The sequence below is a fragment of the Nannobrachium achirus genome (assembly GCF_963921795.1).
Source record: "Nannobrachium achirus genome assembly, chromosome: 8".
Taxonomy (NCBI): domain Eukaryota; kingdom Metazoa; phylum Chordata; class Actinopteri; order Myctophiformes; family Myctophidae; genus Nannobrachium; species Nannobrachium achirus.
In genome coordinates, this window is record NC_137817.1 from 6240555 (window position 1) to 6254278 (window position 13724).

Genomic DNA, 13724 nt, shown 5'->3' on the forward strand with positions numbered 1-13724 from the left:
CACGATACCATACGTGGACTCCGTAGTCAAAGAGGGGCTGGATTATTGCACCAGCTATGGTCTTCAGTGTGTTGAAGTTGACCATTGGGGCGATCCTCTGTAGGAAACGAGTTCGTTGGTTGATTTTTTGTATTACTTTTGAAGTCATCTTTTCGCTGGAAAGATTAGCTTCAAGCATACATCCTAAGTAAGAGATTTCGTTTTTTCGTGTTATGACCTTGTCACCCACTTTGATTGTGAAGTCATCTACCTTTTTGAGGTTATGATTTGATCCAAAGAGGATGGACTCGGTTTTTCCCAGGTGAATTGATAATTTGTTGTCGTTAAGCCATGTGCAGATCTTACTCAGTTCAGAGTTAAGTGTCTTTTCAACCTGCAAGTGGTCCTTGCCCGAGACTAGGAGAGCCGAGTCATCCGCGAACAGGAACAGGTTGCAGTCGCAAGCAGATGCCATGTCGTTCACGTATATTAGGAACAACAGAGGTCCCAGTATGCTACCTTGAGGAACACCACAGCTTACTGGGAGGGGGGGGGACAGGGTTCCGTTAATCTCCACCACCTGTTCCCTCCCCACCAGGTAAGATTGCATCCAGCTCACTGCTGCGCTGTCAAGACCGATGGCTTTTAGTTTCTCAATCAGAATAGCATGATCCACGGTGTCAAATGCCTTCTGGAGGTCCATCATGACCATGCCACTATATTTGCCCTGATCCGCTTCGCGTTTGATTTGGTCAGTCAAATAGAGAAGGCATGTGTCAGTGGAATGGGATTTTCTGAATCCAGATTGGAACTCGTAAATCAGATTATTCTCATCGAGATATCTTGCAATCTGTTCGTAGACTATTTTCTCCATGACTTTGGATATGGAGCTAAGAATGGAAACGGGGCGGTAGTTTCCAGGGTCTAGTTTGCTACCTTTTTTGTGCAGGGTGGTTACTTTTGCTAGTTTGAAGTCCTGGGGGACATGACCCTGTTCGATGGAAAGGTTAATTATGTGGGTAATGATTGGAGCAATGGTGGCGGCTGAATCTCTGAGAAATCTAGCTGGGATTTTATCAAGGCCAGTGGCCTTGTGCTGAGGTAGGGCGCTCAATTTTTTAAACACTTCATCAGTTGTCACTGTGGAAAGTTTAAAGCTGTCTTTTTTGACGCCCAGTTTTTTGTAGAATTTTTTAAAAAATTCTTCACCATACCGCCCAGATGGGGCGACCAGTCTTTCGACCAGTGAACGGGCTGTGGTGGTAAAGGTTTTGTTAAGATGGGTAGCCACTTCACCTTTGTCAGAAATAAGAGCGGCGTCCGTTTTGATGTTTATGTTGTGGCATATTGTTTTTGATTTTAAGCCTAATTGGTTGTTAAGCAACTTCCATAGGTCTCGTGGTTTGTTTTTGTATTCATCGATTTTGTCGTCGATGTAGTTTTTTTTGGCGGATCTAACTAGGGCGGTTGTCTGGTTTCTAAGTTTCTTGCATTGAGCAGTAAGATGTTCAACGTGGATTTTGAGGCCAGGGTTGAATTTTTTACTGAGCTTTTTGCAGCACTTTCGTTTTTCATCGTATTTTTTGTCTCTGAGTTTAGCTGATTCTGCAATATCTGAGTTATACCATGGCTCTTGGCGGGCTTTAACCCTGGTGGTATTCAAGGGGGCCACGTCGTCTAGAGCATTGGTCAATTTGGTTTTAAAACCACACCATGCTTCTTCGACATCTGTACACTGCAGCTCTGGGGAAAAGTCTACACCCGCTAGTTTGAGATTAAAAGTCTCACTGGAGTAGTTCTTCAGGGAACCCACAGAGTCCCTGGAATCCACTTTGAGAACCACTGTTCTAATGCATGCATGCATGCAGGCAGGCCATTTCAGCATTCATCCGATGAATGCTGAAATGAAACGGAAGAATGCACTGTTTCCCCACACAAATGGCATAGCATTATTACATAGGCAGGTCAACATGTTGTGACCCATAATTCAGCTCTAGTGGGTAGTGGCTGGATCTATTTGGTAACAGCTGTTTTCTCACTACCGCTTTAAACATGGGTTATACACAACACTTATGTTTTTTGTTTTTTTTTTCCTTCAAATGTCAGCTCAATGGCAAGGTTGCTTATAAAACAAGAGCTTTTCACTCATAGTGACGCTGATGGTCGACGCACTTCAGTTTTGGGGTGAAAACGGTCAAGATCAAAAAGACGTAATTAGCCGTATCTCCGGAGCAGACAGGCATAGATCAAGAGAGAGGAGACATGTGTGGGCGGGGGACACGCTACACCCCCCAGGTGCGTTTTTAATTGATTTGCTGCGCGAGCGTTTCATCGAAATCTAATGGAAGACGTTTCTGTCAAGGTTAATGTGCTTTGCATGGCTGGAGGCTCTTGTACCGTATACGCTCTAGACTGGCTGCCATCACTACGGTACAATACTGTATGTCCTTGTCCAATCACTACGGTACAGTACTGTATGTCCAAGCAATAATTAATCCATCAGCTGTTCTTTGGATGTTTTTCGAGCGGTGCGCCTGTAAGTCAGTGGTCAGGGGTGTCACACCAAATTCGGGGCCCTGGGTACTTAAAAGTTAAAACTATTGAAAAATAGCAGATATACAAGCTCACAGCGCAGCACCGAGTGCCGCGCTGCGAGCTTGTAGATCTGCTATTTTTTTTTAAATCTCGAAAATGTTTGCAAGTCTTTGAATATTTCAAATCCTAAGATTAAAAAAAAGAATATATATATATATATATATATATATATATATATATATATTAATATTTTTTGCCAACCCCACCTAGGGTATTGTTAGTGATGGCGCGGAGGAGAGAACACGCCCCAGCGCCCACAGCGTCCACCGGGCGGGAATCGAAAACTCAGCTATTATTTTTAACATGCACAAATTAGGGACGCCACGTTTTAAGTGGTTAAAATTCAGGACACATCAGTTGCATAATTACCAATAGCGATGTCAATTAATGGCTGATACTGAATATCGGCCAAACCAATATACCATGGTTACCTGTTAAGATTGGCAAATTACACCCAGGTTTTTTTTTCATCTCACTCATGTCACTTTGTCTGCTGACCTCACTCAGCAACGAAATAAACAGAAAAAAAAAATAAAAAAAAATAAAACAATTCAAAGGAGGCAAGCTGTAATCACCCCATGATGTGCACTGTCTGCAATGTAGTTTCAAATGCACCACATTGCAGGGTTTTTTTGAGAGTGAAAAAATAAGAAGACACGTGTGACATGTGTGATCTGGGCAGCTTGCCCCAGGAAATGTGCCAAGCTCAATAGGGAACAACAGTATCTTTTTTTCCCGTATCTGTCCAGTATTTCACGACTGCGGTATTGGCATGACAACTGAACGTCCCCTGTTGGCTCGATAAAGGTCTATCTACCAAATATCCTTTCATTTTATGTTATCTTCCTTGGGCCCAGTTTTCCTTTCAACATGCATCTCATAGAGAATGCAGGCCAAAGAAAAGTGCTCTGAAAAGCCTGCCGAGTGGCAGGCTCCTTCTTTCTTATGGATATCATCAGTGTCAGCCGGAAACCTTCTATGTCCCAAACGCGTACTTTTCACAAAATGTATAAAAGAGCCAACGGATCCAATGTATAAGACAAGGGTCTTCAACAGGGGGTCCGGAAACCCCTAGGGGGTCCTCAGAGTTACTACAGGGGGTCCTACAAATCTTTGTGTGATAACATTTTTCTCCTTTTTACATTAACCACTTGAATCCTAGCATCCATATTCTGAGAAATTTAGCCAAAAATAGAAGATCTACAAGCTCACAACACCTCGAGCCACCCAGCGGCCACCCCAGATACAATGGTTCACAACCCGGAAATAAGCGGCGGTCGAATTGGATGCACTTTATTTCATGCCAAAAATAGTGTATTTTACAGAGTAGGTGGGGTGCTGAGGGGCTCAACACCGTGGAGAATAGACTTTCAACAACGCAAAACTACCTTTGGTTTGGTGAGTAGTGAAGTAGTTTTGTTTATTTTGACTGAAGTTGAGCGCTCGTAGGGGCTGAGAAAATGTGGACTATTCATTTGCCGACGGGTCTGTCAGAGCGTCACCAGGAGGTGACGTGATGGACCAGAGCTAGGCCTAAGCCTTCTAGACCACCTGACAGCCTGACGGCTACCGGGAAAATGCACCCCCAAATACAACATTTTGTTTCCTTATTATACACTTTCAGAGTTAGCTGAGACACATTCTGTCATTCCATTGGTCAGAGCAAGTCCTGTAAGCAGATGTCCCGGTTGACTGTAAACGACCTATCAATAGCTAATCACAGCAGGTGAGATTCTTCACAAAGACAAGGAAACCTGTGTGGTAAATGTAAATAAGCCCCATTTGTTGCAACAAGAGACAAACTTAATTATCTTAAACTAATGCAAATACTAGCCTCCTCCAGACTATAATGTAATTCATGCCAATATTTGGTGAATATGGTTTCATAAGATATGACAATACTTTTACTCAAGTAAAAAAAATGTCAGTACTTTTTCCACCACTGCTAAAATCTTGCCTTTCTTTTCAAATCCGGTCACTCTCACTATGGAGATACAAGGTATCTGGACGACCGCAAAGACGTCAAATAAAGCCCATTGAGTGTCAGATCCCTTCTTTCTTATGGATATAATCGGGCATTTCTTCAGAGTACAGAAGCTAGCATCTATCAGTTGCCATGACGGCAGTAAGCCGGCTCTATTCAACACAGAACTGACAGCGGCAGGTGATTTAAATGAAGAATGCTTGCGTTATGTTAAGCATCACATTATCGCTATATGACGACCCAAGGCCTGTACACACTCGTCAATGGCAAGGCCCTGTGAGACTGACAGAGAGGTGTGTGTGTGTGTGTGTGTGTGTGTGTGTGTGTGTGTGTGCGTGTGCGTGTGCGTGTGCGTGTGCGTGTGTGTGTGTGTGTGTGTGTGTGTGTGTGCGCGCGTGTGCGTGTGTGGTGGTACTGTATAGGTACCACAGTGTTTTCAGAGTTTCGGGGCTGGAATTGGCCTGTCACTCAAAGTAAAGCTAGCGAGGAGGAGAGTGACACGACAGGTGTCTGGGAGGGGAGGGGAGGGAGAGAGAGAGAGAGAGAGAGAGAGAGAGAGAGAGAGAGAGAGAGAGAGAGAGAGAGAGAGAGAGAGAGAGAGAGAGAGAGAGAGAGAGAGAGAGAGAGAGAGAGAGAGAGAGAGAGAGAGAGAGAGAGAGAGAGAGAGAGAGAGAGAGAGAGAGTAAGGCAGAGAGAGAGAGAGAAATGAAAGAGAAGGGCCGTATCAGCAAGCAGCGAGTGCAGCAGAACGGAAGTGAAGTTTGGGTGGAAAAATATGTACGTTTTTGTTACTTTCTGCACAGGCTGTTAAATGCAGATGGGGAGCAGAGAAAGAAGACCCCACCACACTGTGCTTCATGAAAAAGTTAACTCATAAGAATACCTAAAGACGCCCTGACGAGAGCGCTGACTCAGCTTAAACACTCCAGTGGTTCTCAAAGTTTTACATTTCAAGGACCCCCGTTAAAGAGGTGGTGCCATGATTTTTCCCCCTCAAAAACATGATTATCGGGTATTATGAAGATACTAGGAGGAAGATTTTTTCCAAAAAAGTATACAGAAAGAGTTAAAGTTATACCATGTAACTTTTTTTATAAAACAAATCTTAAAATGGTCCTAGCTGTTAAAGCGCTAAAGTTTTAGAACCCCCACTCCGTTATTTTCAGCTTCTAAAGCCTTCTCTTTATATGTTTTCTATGATCCCTGCCCGGGACCGGTTTTCGCGGAAAAATTGCGTCATCACACTACCGGCCAATCACAGCGAGGGTTATACACTGCCGGCCAATCACAGCGCAGAACATACACTGCCGGGCTCTCTGGTGGGTTTAGGAAACACGCCTTCAGGAAGTACACTGCAGTGTTTACACTGGAGGAGTCTAGCATGTAACTCCCCAACCGCTGCTCGTAGAAGGACACGGGAGACCTCATTGAAAGCGTCTCGGCGAGGCGGACGCGGTGGTCTGACGGCCCGGTCCGCGAGCGAAAAACGGACGAAAAAAGCAAACGCGACCGCGGTTTGCTATACTGCTACAGACCACCAGTTGAGCAACTTACACAGTATAGCTTTAAAATTGGGTTTTTATGTGGCCACACCCCCAGTTCATTAAGTATGCATGGATGGATGTCATGGTGGGTGGTGACCCAGCTGAAGTTAGCCACACCCCACAGTGTTGGGTGAATGGTAATTAGAGGAGGAGTTGATTCTATGATGTAATTGTATCTGTGTTTTTTAACTGACACTTTTGACCACAAGGTGGCAGCCTCCAAGAGAAAACAAACTAATACCAAGAGAATACATAATTGCTCATAAAAACCACACCAGGGGGTCTAATGAAGTACTGTCAACCTCCTAGACACATGAAAAACAGAAAAAGTACAACACTATGGCACCACCTCTTTAACTCTGACAGTGTACAAATGGAACCAAATGGACCCGTTAGGGTCACAGACTTGTATGGGTCAATTCATTTTAGATCCCCCTCAAGGGACCCTGAGAGCTCTATTTTGATTGTTCCAGCTCTTACTGTCTCCCACCACTAACTTTTTGTCGGAAAGGTTCAACTACAAAATGAAGTCACTCGCATCTTCTGAAAAAGCATTACCCCGAATTAGAGTTTCGGAAAGCTGCACGTCGGAAAGTGGGAAATCTCCGACGAAAGGTTTGTTGGTCGGAGACAGTATGGTCAGGCCTTTAAGTTAAGGCATAAGAGCTGGGCAGCGGCGGCGGGCCGTATACGCAGACTACGCACTCTGCGTAGGGCCCCGCCGACCAAGAAGGCCCCCCACCGCCCAAGAAGGCCCCCCACCGCCCCCTCCTCAGCAGAAAAGAACTAGTGCTGCATGGTTAATCGTTTTCAAACCGAAATCGCGATGTGAAATCCCGGCGATTAGCGAATCGCATAGGCCACGGTTTCTCTGCGAAGTAGACTTACCAAGCAATATGGAGACGTTTACATTTTTAAAATCCCTTCATAATTGACTAAAGCAATGATCAAATCAAACTGTGGTGACTTTCTTTGCTTCCGCGCATCTCCACACCGCTAAAAGAGAAAGTGAATGTGATGTTTTGGCACAGTGGCCACTGTGCAGGAGCGTGGGAACAGCATGGGAACTAGGGGTGCTGCAGGTGTTCCAGCACCCCTATGGGGAAGTTTTCATTTTTTATTTAAATAAGAAAAGAACAAATCAAACATAGCAAAAATACATTGCCTGTTGTTGTCGTTTTTTATTTATTCATTTATATATACTTTAACTCATTCCCCGCCTCCCCCGATAGTCCCGAGAAATTTTAAATGTCGTTCCCCGCCAGGCCCGATAGTCCCGAGAATTTGCTTTTATATAATGTAATGTTTAATTAGACTCTTAATTAGCCCGTGACAAAGTTTGGGGTTTCTCACTTAAAGGGAACCAAAGATATCACTCATCAAAGTAAGTGTGTTTGAAAACAAGAGTGTAATAATGTATAAATCTCAATAAAAATGAATAAAACTCTCAATAAACCACAGTGAATGCATTTAGCGTGGCAGAGCGCAGCCCGCAGAGTGAAATCAGCGACACACTGGGCACACGCATGTAGAGGGATGTGGGGCAGGGATGTGCAGAGAATATTTAGAGAGGCAGGGGCTGACATTTCTAAAGGGGCCTTTTGGTGGACAATTCTATTGAATGCAGCCCTCAGGGGCAGGGGCTCAAGCCCCCTTTGATGTCTATGTGTGTACATGCCTGGTGCAAGGGCTCGCAGAAGCGAAACGGAGCAGCTGGATCTGAGACCATGCACAAATCAAACAAAATCCAGTAAAATGTTCACTTGGAAAGCCATAACCTGCCACATGGGCCAACAGAACACACACCTTCATAACCCCCAAAGTCTCCACGACAAAATATTATGTCCCAGGCCCAGTCAGACAACAAGATCAGAGCAGGAGCGTCACAACTCACAAGGGAAAAGTGGGACTGAGTCTGAGTTACTAGGGTCCAAGGTGGAAGGGGCTTCATTATTTTATACTTTTGCTATTGAAAAATAGCAGATCTACAAGCTTGTAGCGCGACACTCGGTGCCATGCTGTGAGCTTGTATATATCTATTTTTGAAATCACCCAAGAAAATTCATGGGGGGCCCGCAGTGAATCCTTGTACCCAGGGCCCATCATTTGGTCCGACACCCAGTTGGAACAGATCCTCAGCCCACTACAAACACACATATATAAAGCCTGGTGAGGCGAGGTTACAAACAACACAATCACCTACTGGACAAGATGCAGCGCCGTTGGCCGGTCCAGTCGAGCACCAACCGATCTTCAAGCCCTGCTACGGGAGTGGAGAGGAGAAAATATCCCCCCTCCCCCGGCGGACTCCTCAAGTCAGGCAACCATTGAAGAAAAGCAACGCGTCGCGTCCATATAACTTCCATCGGTATGTAACAAAACTGCTGAAAATAGCAGATATGCAAGCACACAACGCCTTGCATCCAAGCGTGACCATGGAGGCTGATGAGGAGTATTATATTCCAGTTCTCACAAGAAGGTTGCGTCCAAACTACCAGCGGTGTAACAAAAGAAAAGTAGTGAAAATAGCAGATCTACAACACGTCGCGACCGAGTGGAATCCAACAGGAAGAAACTCAAACACGGCGATCGTCATTGTCAGTAAGTTTACTGTTGTGGTTTACATCCTAACCTAAACTATACTGTTGTTGTTCTGCAGCAGCAGCAGCAGCGTGCGTCCTCCCTATGGCGTGCACGCGCAATCGCGCATGTGCTCGTGTTTGAGGCGCGCCGCGCAACAACTGCTTGGAGTGCTTGCAGCTTGAAGGAGGGCGTGGGTGTCTGTGTGATCGCTGCAGTCTGTTCCGTTCTAAAGCCCGCCTACTGTATCCGGTTATGTAACATTCACATGCACGCAAGAAACGTCTCCGCATCCGGTACAGACCCAGGCCGGATCACCAACAAGCAGAGTAACTTTATTGCTATCAGTTCTCTAGTTGTCGGGTGGAAACCTTGTATGTCCAAAACCGTTCGTTTTGTATTTATCATCTATAAAATGTACTAAACTAGTGAAAACAGCAGATCTACAAGCACACAACGCCGGCGTTGTGTGCTTGTAGATCGGCTGTTTTCACTAGTTTAGTACATTTTATAGATGATAAATACAAAACGAACGGTTTTGGACATACAAGGTTTCCACCCAACAACGACATATAGAGAACTGATAGCAATGAAGTTACTCTGCTATTTTGTGCGACAGTCTTGTATGATGAAGCAGGGCTTTGCTTTGGCATGAGAAAACATAGGCTACGTTTACATCGCCAAAGCAAGTGCCACAAATAAATAAAAAAGTTGAATATGGGGAACATATTTACAGTTATACACATAGGCCTTATATAAAGTTATGTGTGTATGTGTGTGTGTGTGTGTGTGTGTGTGTGTGTGTGTGTGTGTGTGTGTGTGTGTGTGTGTGTGTGTGTGTGTGTGTGTGCGTGCGTGCGTGCGTGCGTGCGTGTGTGATCTGTGCAAAATAAAACACTTGAATGCTGAATAAAAGGTAAAAAGCTTATTTCTATTTGTGTGAAGTCAGTAAGACGCCCTAAGGGCAAGAGGTGACCTATTACAGCCCTATTACACTATTCCAGTTATTGCCCTATTACACAATTACACTTATTACACTAGTACACTTATCTGATAAGTGCCTGACGCCATAAATACAAATATCAACAGAGTTATTCGCTCGAAAAGCCATCAATCACAAAAAGGTGAATAACTCCTGTTATTTCAAATATAGCTGGATTTTGGTCAAAAATGGCTATTTTGAGATGGCTACAACTATAGAAAAAAAAGCTTTTTATTCAATTTCTTTATTTTTTGATGAGACTAGAGCTTGTCTTCTTTCATGTCAGGTACGGTATAACATTGTGGAAAAAACACAGAATTTAGGAAAAATTTCAATATAAAAAAAATATATCAATTTTTTCATTAAACAAAATGGCAGGGGAGCCATACAGTCAATGTTAAAATGGCGGCCAATGTGTTAATATATATATATATATTTCCATTATTTGCGACCGAAGGTCGCATATCCTCGTGACCGTCTTTCCGTATCCTCTGTGATGTCAGTGTGATGTCAGCGAGTTGTGACATCACTTCCTGTACAGGGCGGCTACACGAAATGTGGATAACACTATATATGGAGATAGTCCAGTCCATCATGTCATATGGGACTACCGTCATAGAAAGTAGCCATTGTTAGGCCGGAGTCATTGGCTGTCTAAACATGGAGATGTGGATAACACTATATATGGAGATAGTCTAATCCAATATGTCATATGGGACTACCGTCATAGACAGTAGCCATTGTTAATCCGGAGTCAATGGCTGACTGTCTGTACAGGAAGTGATGTCACATGACATACTTTTTATGCCCATATATGAGTCCTAACATGGAGATGTGGATAACACTATATATGGAGATAGTCTAGTCCAATATGTCATATGGAACTACCGTCATAGACAGTAGCTATTGTTAGGTCGGAGTCAATGGCTGTCTGTCTGACTGTCTGTACAGGAAGTGATGTCAGATCATGTCACATGACATACTTTTTAATGGCTGACTGTCTGTACAGGAAGTGATGTCACATGACATACTTTTTATGCCCATATATGAGTCCTAACATGGAGATGTGGATAACACTATATATGGAGATAGTCTAGTCCAATATGTCATATGGAACTACCGTCATAGACAGTAGCTATTGTTAGGTCGGAGTCAATGGCTGTCTGTCTGTCTGACTGTCTGTACAGGAAGTGATGTCAGATCATGTCACATGACATACTTTTTATGCCCATATATGAGTCCTTCTGTACCACATCTCCATGTTTAGGCAAACTCCACACAGAAAGGCCCTATCGCCAACCCAACCTAGGGTGTGAGCGATAGGGCCTTTCTGTGTGGAGTTTGCCTAAACATGGAGATCTGATCCTCTGATCTGATACGGGCGGCTGGACTTAGATCACCTATGAAAGGATGTCCATGAAAGAATGTCCATCCACCTGGAGAAAAGAAAATGTAACAAGGAGGTGGCACAGGGCGGCCAAATAAAGTTATTAGGCCTGGATCCAACTTTAAGTCGACGCACATGATTCCAGAAGTGTAGTGCTTATTCGCTCTTGTATCAAACCGGTACTCGAAACGTACTTAGAATTTAACATATTTTCTAAAGTAAATATGGGGGCTGCTGTGTTAAGAACGTTTCGTTGTCAAGCTCAACGTTGGGCATTTGGACCTATACATGGAGAAATGGAGCGAATCTGTTTGGCCTAAACATGGAGATGTGGATAACACTATATATGGAGATAGTCTAGTACATCATGTCATATGGGACTACCGTCATAGACAGTAGCCATTGTTAGGTCGGAGTCAATGGCTGTCTGTCTGACTGTCTGTACAGGAAGTGATGTCATATGACATACTTTTTATGCCCATATATGAGTCCTTCTGTACCACATCTCCATGTTTAGGCAAACTCCACACAGAAAGGCCCTATCGCCAACCGAACCTAGGGTGTGAGCGATAGGGCCTTTCTGTGTGGAGTTTGCGTGTTCTCCCCGTGTCTCCTAGGGTTGATACCCTCACAAAAACATGAACAAACTCCCCCCAGAATGACAACAACTAGAATCGTCAGAGAAACGCTGTGGTTGGCCAGATTGTCAAGAATTGGGAAAAAAAAGGCCTATTATTTTTTCGCGGGCGCTCGCGAAGGCCCCATAGCAGAATCATGCTTAGGGCCCCCATGGGCCCAGAAACGGCTCTGGAGCTGGGACTTAAGACAATCAAAATACAGCCCTCTGAGAGTCCCTGGACCCCACTTTGAGAACCACTGACTTAAACAATATATATATACTCAGCAAACTAGTTCTTAGTTGAGCAGGGACCAGGGTACCACTCTCTTTGCCGAAAATAACAGATCTACAAAATCACAACAGTCAAATGATGTACTGTCAACCTCCTAGACACATGAAGACCAGAAAAAGTACAAAACTATGGCACCGCCTCTTTAATAGACCATTATACACGGTGGACATTTATATAATAGACAATTTAAAACGTTCTTTAGCACAAACTGAATGCATGTCGTCTCCCTATCATCATGTATCTCTCTCTCTCTCACTAACACAGTCTCCTCCTAGGCTAGCACAGTGTGAGGAGTGTCCACCTCCACCATCATATCTCAGCTGCTCCTCCATCTCTCCAGACTGACACATACTTTACCCAGGGGCGTCACAGAGGGGGGAAAGTGGGACTGAGTTACCAGGGCCCAAGATGGAGGGGCCTTCATTATTGAATGCTTTAACTATTGAAAAATAGCAGATATACAAGCTATATATATAGATATACGAGCTTGTAGATCTGCTATTTTTGAAAAGTCGTGAAAATGGTGTGCAAATCTTTGAATATATGTCTTTTTTAAGCGAACATTTGTAACTCAAATTTTGCTTCTGGGGGGTCCCCCTGGAATATTTTGAGATGGGGGGTTCGTGGCAAAATACATGTCATTTTGGGGGTCCTTCATGTGAAAAAAGTTTGAGCACCACTGACATAGAAAGGATTTGAAATATTCAAAGACTTGCACCCATTTTCAAGATTTTTCAAAAATAGCAGATCTGCAAGCTCGCAGCGCGGCACTGCGAGCTTGCATATCTGCTATTTTTCAATAGTTAAAGCACAAAATGTGAGTGAATCCTTGTACCCAGGGCCCAGAATTTGGTGTGTGACACCCCTGACGGCTATACCTCTTCACTCTGTTCTGTTTCATGAATGTATTCTCTCTCCATCGCTGCACTCTTCACAATCACATCCGATCCTTCATTCGTTCGCTGCTCTTTTTTTGTGTAAAAAACTCTATTTTTCCTCCCCCCAATGCCAGTCTAGCGGATGTGATGGCCTATGAATATTTCACTGAACTGCATTCTCAGGTTATCAATAATAAAATGCCATATTCCCTATAAATATTCTACAGAAAAATCGCGCTGGACGTCGGGGGGCCCCTGGCCCTTCAGTGCTCCATTAAAGATTCATACGTACAGTAGCTAACTGTACAGGCACGCCAACGCGGCAGAACCATATGGCAAGACCAAAGGGTTACGTGTATGAGGGAAATTGTCACTCATTATGGGTGTGTGTGTGTGTGCGTGCGTGTGTGCGTGCATGTGTTTATATGGCTGGTACATTTACAGTATGTAACCTTTATTTCACTAGTAAAGATTTGGACGTTTCTTTTAAGGTGGCCCATACCAAGTGTTTGGAGTGATATTCCTTGCCAACCTTAGCATAGCCTACTGTTATTATATAATAATGACTTGCATTTTTATAGTGCTTTTCTAAGTACTCAAAGTAGTTCATTCATTCAGGGGAATAGTTGAAGCCAGCGTCCTCACTTCCCACACCAATGGTGGCAAATGGTAAATGGTGCATTTATATAGCGCTTTTATCCAAATCGCTTTACATAGATTGTGCATTATATTCACCCGTTCACGCACACATTCATACACCGGTGGCGGAGGAAACCATGCAAGGCACCAACCTGCTCATCGGGAGCAACTAGGGGTTCGGAGTCTTGCTCAAGGACTCTTCGACATAAACTCAAAGACTCTTTGACATTAACTCAGGGGGAGCC

The 13724-nt window shown here is 44.0% G+C and overlaps 1 protein-coding gene across 1 annotated transcript in view; it reads right to left on the reverse strand.

Moving 5' to 3' along the window:
* Nucleotides 1-13724, reverse strand: part of gria4a (glutamate receptor, ionotropic, AMPA 4a) — a gene marked incomplete at both ends in the record, with an annotated part of 137125 nt that overhangs the window by 70601 nt on the left and 52800 nt on the right. The window lies entirely within an intron of this gene.